The sequence below is a fragment of the Colobus angolensis genome, unplaced genomic scaffold, assembly GCF_000951035.1.
Source record: "Colobus angolensis palliatus isolate OR3802 unplaced genomic scaffold, Cang.pa_1.0 Scaffold93, whole genome shotgun sequence".
Classification (NCBI taxonomy): Eukaryota; Metazoa; Chordata; class Mammalia; order Primates; family Cercopithecidae; genus Colobus; species Colobus angolensis.
Genome location: NW_012123265.1, coordinates 2,480,126 through 2,485,162, shown reverse-complemented (window position 1 = coordinate 2,485,162; position 5,037 = coordinate 2,480,126). Strand labels below are relative to the sequence as shown.

General features: G+C 49.6%; 1 long non-coding RNA gene across 1 annotated transcript in view; it reads right to left on the bottom strand.

Moving 5' to 3' along the window:
* Positions 1-3,639: 3,639 nt before the first annotated feature.
* LOC105504565 overlaps positions 3,640-5,037 on the bottom strand; it is a 10,095-nt gene continuing 8,697 nt past the window's right edge. The window contains exon 2 of the long non-coding RNA XR_001000625.1: positions 3,640-4,316. This is a non-coding gene — a long non-coding RNA (uncharacterized LOC105504565). The remainder of the gene's footprint in view (positions 4,317-5,037) is intronic.

Sequence of the window (5,037 nt, the reverse complement as noted above, 5' to 3'; positions counted from 1 at the left end):
AGACAGTAAATGCACGCCCCCTTGTGGGTGCATGTTTATGCTTGCTCTCCTTTTGGGACTTCCCAGGAACTTCTCACTCGGTCTTCTCTGTTCACGGGGGTTATGGCCCTACAGCTCTGTTCTCGCTCCGATCTATTGATTAGACTCCCAGAAAGCCCCAGCCCTGTGCTGAATTCCCCAAGCTGATGCATAGCTCTGCATCCCAGAGTCTGACTTGATTGCAATAAAAGATTCCTCCACAGGCGGTCAACATCAGTCAGAAACATCCAGACACAGAACCCACAACATTAACCATACACACACACACACACACACACACACGCACTGACGGTAGTCAATCAATAGCAGTCACACTGTATGGGTAGAGCCCCTGGATGAGTGCACAGCTGACTTCCAGGAGGGCAGATGGTACCCTGGGACAAGTGTGTGGAATCTTTCCACCAAGGTCACATTAGCCACCTGGGTATAATTCAGTGGTGAAGGTAGGGCTGGCTTCATGGGCCTGAGATTCGTGTCGTCATGCAGGGCTCCATGCTCAAAAGGGTCCCATGACTGCTTTTATGCTCTGCTGTCATCATCTTGAAATTCATAATAAGATTGAATAAGGCACCCTGCATTTTCATTTGGCACTAAGTCCCACAATGTATGTCCTGGGTAAAATGTTCCAAGGCCATGGCAGAGCAGAAGACCCTCGGGGGATGAGACAGCCTTGGCTTGCATGAGCCATGATACTCAAGTTTGTGTGGAGGAGGGGGTGACAGTTGTGTCTGACAGTTTTTTTTTTTTTTTTGAGGTAGAGTCTCGCTCTGTCGCCCAGGCTGGAGTGCAGTGGCATGATCTCCGCTCATTGCAAGCTCCGCCTCCCAGGTTCACCCCATTCTCCTGCCTCAGCCTCCTGAGTAGCTGGGACTACAGGCCCCCGCCACCTCTCCCGGCTAATTTTTTTTTTTTTTTTTTGCATTCTTAGTAGAGACGAGGTGTCACCGTGTTAGCCAGGATGGTCACGTATTAAGCCCTCAAAAATGATGGCTATTACTACTGTGTATCATTGATAATGATGATAAGAGTTGGCGAACTGCTCCAAAGCTGTTTTTCAAACTTCATCGCAGCCTGGTTAATTCAGGATCCACATGCCATCATTCTGCTTTGTTTCACTGGTGCATTTGCAAAGCATTTTTTATTCAAGCAGTCCCTTTGGCAACCCTCAGGAAACTCAACACATACACCCAGCCTTTCTTTTTTCTTTACTTTTCTTTCTTTTTTTTGAGACAGAGTTTCGCTATTGTTGCCCTGGCTAGAGTGCAGCGGCATGATCTCAGCTCACTGAAGCCTCTGCCTCCTGGGTTCAAGTGATTCTCCAGCCTCAGCCTCCTGAGTAGCTGGGATTACAGGCGCCTGCCACCCCACCCAGCTAATTTTTGGCGTTCTTTTTTGTTGTTGTTGTTTTGTTTTGTTTTTTGAGACAAAGTTTTACTCTTATCGCCCAGGCTGGAGTGCAATGGCGCGACCTTGGCTCATTGTAACTGCAACCTCTGCCTCCCAGGTTCAAGTGATTCTCCTGCCTCAGCCTCCCAAGTAGCTGGGATCTCAGGCGCCCGCCACCACACCAAACTAATTTTTGTATTTTTAGTAGAGACAGGGTTTCGCCATGTTGGCCAGGCTGGTCTCAAACTCCTGACCTCGTGATCTGCCCCTCCTCGGCCTCCCAAAGTGCTGGGATTACAGGCATGAGCCACCACACCTGGCCTAAACCCCTAATTTCGTTCAAAGAGACGGATTTGAGACTGATCTCTCATCTCAGCTGCAATACATGAATAAAGCCTTCTTTCCTGGCAACGCTCGTTGCAGTGATTGGCTTTCTGTGTGGTGAGCAGCAGGACCTAGACCAAACCCCTAGGTCATTTCAGTCACAACATAAACAGACTATGTTCAGGTTGTGGACTCTATATTTTTCATTTGAGCTTTTAGATTATTACAAATTAGGAATTGTACTTGTGTGTATGTGTGATTTCTGGGTAACTAGAAAGGTGAGAAGGGTTGGCATTTTGAAAGTACATTAGAAATAATCCTGTGGCTTTGTAGATTTCCAATGAGAGCCAGTTGTTGTCATTATGTGGAAATTTAGCGAGGAAATACAGGTGATTTTGTGTCTTTGTAAGATTTGGAGGTTAGGGGCCTTGGAAGCTCTACGAAGGCCCTGGGGTGAGCCCCTAGGGGTATAGGGCCATGGTGTAATGAGGGCTGCCTAAATCAAAGGAAAAACTAACAATTCCACTGCCTCTTATGATTCAACAAATCTGGAGTTTTAGATAAGAAAATTCAGAGACAAGAGGGGGCAGGCGGAATGAAAAATGATGTCACCTGCCACTCTCAGTTTTCCTACAAGAAATCCCAGTTGAGAAGTGAATCCTGGCTCAGTAAATGAGTCACTGGCTTTATAAGCCAAGAAAGATGAAAAGCAGATTCCAGGAACTAAGCAAGGAGGAATCTTGGGGAAAGTGTTTCGTTTTAGTGTGAAACTGTCAAGTCGCTTGCTCCAGTGGAAACTCAGGGAGAAAAACAACAGTGAGAAAGACTAGCGAAATAGCAAGGAACCAGACAGCTTGCCTGAGAGAGTCTGTGCCTCCGGGCAATTTATTAATAGAAGACTGAGATGCACCTACTAAGCAAACAAAAACAAAAAAACGGGGCAGCTCCAGAGAGGAAGACAATATCCCAGTGCCCAAGGGCCCCTGCCATTCATAATCCAACAGACAGTCATGGAGCATCCATCCACTTCCTATGGAAGGAGTGCACATGGATTGATGAACGAGGCACCACCATCCCCGGCCCCACAGAGCTCACAGCCATTGAGCAAGTCATCGCACTTGTGTTAAGTGAGAAGGAGGAAGGTTTGGGATGGGGGTCCTGGAAGGCTTCTCCAACACCTAGGGGAGGATCATTCAGATATAAAGGTCAAGCTGAGGCTGGGCATGGTGGCTTACATCTGTAATCCCAACACTTTGAGAGGCTGAGGTGGGAGCATTGCTTGAGTGCAGTAGTTCAAGACTAGCCTGAGCAAAATAGTGAGACCTTGTCTTTACAAAAAAAAAATTTTTAAAGAAATTAGCTGGGCATGCTGGCACACACCTATAGTCCCAGCTACTCAGGAAGCTGAGGCAGGAAGATCACTTAAACCCAGGACTTCAAAGTTGCAGTGAGCCATGATCATGACACTGCACTCCAGCCTGGGTGACAGAGTGAGACCCTTACTCAAATAATAAGGCCGAGCACAGTGGCTCATGGCTGTAATCCCAACACTTTTGGAGGCCAAGGCGGGTGGATTGCTTGAGCTCAGGAGTTCGAGATCGGCCTAGGCAACATGGTGAAACCTCATTTACGTATATATATTGCTTGGGTTCCTGGGTTCAAGTGACTCTTCTGCCTCAGCCTCCCTAGTAGCTGGGATTATAGGCATGCACCACCATGCCCAACTAATTTTTGTATTTTTAGTAGAGATGATGGGGTTTTACCATGTTGGCCAGGCTGGTCTCAAACTCCTGAGCTGGTCTCAAACTCCTGATCTCAAGTGATCCGCCAGCCTCGGCCTTCCAAAGTGTTGGGATTACAGGCATGAGCCACCACACCCACCCATCTGTATATATTTAATTTTTTAAATGAAAAATAATAATAATTCATTAATTAAGGTCAGGCTGAATTTCCGGCAGAGGCCTGGGCCAGAGAGAACAGGGCTGCTCCGGAGACCTAAAAGGAGAAGTTGTTTGGGGAGCAGAGGTACAAGAAAAGTCTAGATGAGTTCTTTCTATTCTATTTTAGGTTATTTGTTTGATTAGCAAATTTGGTGGGGTGGAGAGGGGCCATCTCCCAAGTGACAGGCAGGCTTGTTTGGCACTTTTTGTTTATTTACAAAGCAATTCAATTCCTCGGTGTTCAGGAGCTCCCTGAGAAATGGGCCAGGCTCACCACTGAGACAGGCAGAGGGCACAGCATTAGCAAAGCCCCAGGGGAGGGACCCCGCAGAGCAGCCTCTGGGAAGATCCAGGAGTCCCTAGGGCTGGGGAAGCGAGAGGGCATTGAGGCCTGAAGGAAGACTGGGCTAATTTTCAGACTTCAGTCTAGCGGGGGGCAGGGTGAGTCCTGGAGAGACAGTGCCCCATGCAGCCAAGGCAGGGTGAGGGAGGTCACACCTCAGCACATTCCCTTCTGTGTGACGCTGGAGATCATTAACCTGCGGACCCTAACAGCTGCCACCACCACCTTCAGGAATTCAGGCCCTCCCTGCCTGGCATATTGGCCAGCACTCCCACGGCCCAGCCCTGTTGGAGAAGGAGGCAACTCATTAGATGTGCTGACACTGGCCCTCTTGGCTTTCTGGGATAGCCCTCGCCAGCATCCTGGGCTCTCAAGAGCCTGGGCTGGTGGTTGCCATCCACCCAGGACAGGAGCCCATCAAGTCCCTTCTGGTTGAGGTCCCTTGGGCCCTCAAGGATCCCAACTCTGCTCACGATGGCATCTGAGGGAGCACGGGAGCCCTGGAGGGGAAGGTAAGAGTCTTGGGTTCCAGACCAGCCTGGCCACTAGCTCACTGTGGCGACCCTCAAGCATGGCCTTGCTCCCTCTGGAACTCAGTGACCTTTGAGATCTGGGACCTCTGAGTCTGGGTATTGGGCACAGAGTCAGGTGACTCAACCTGCACCTGGTCTTGGGGTGTGGAACCCTGAGCAGAGCAGGTGGCCCCCTTGGAAGGGGAGGCAGACAAGGGCAGAGAAGGGGGTTGCACAGGGCTTTATAAGAGTGAAGGACAGGTTCCAGACCCAGCCTGTGGTTCAGGAAGCTGTCTCAAAGGAAGTGGTGTCTTGGCTGAGACATCAAGGGTGAGCAGGAGTTAGGCAGGTGAAGGAAAGAGGAAAAGGTGTTCAACTGCATGGCCCAGGCCAGGCGCAGTGGCTCATGCCTGTAATCTCAGTACTTTGGGAGGCCGAGGTGGGTGGATCACCTGAGGTCAGGAGTTTGAGACCAGCCTGGCCAACATGGTGA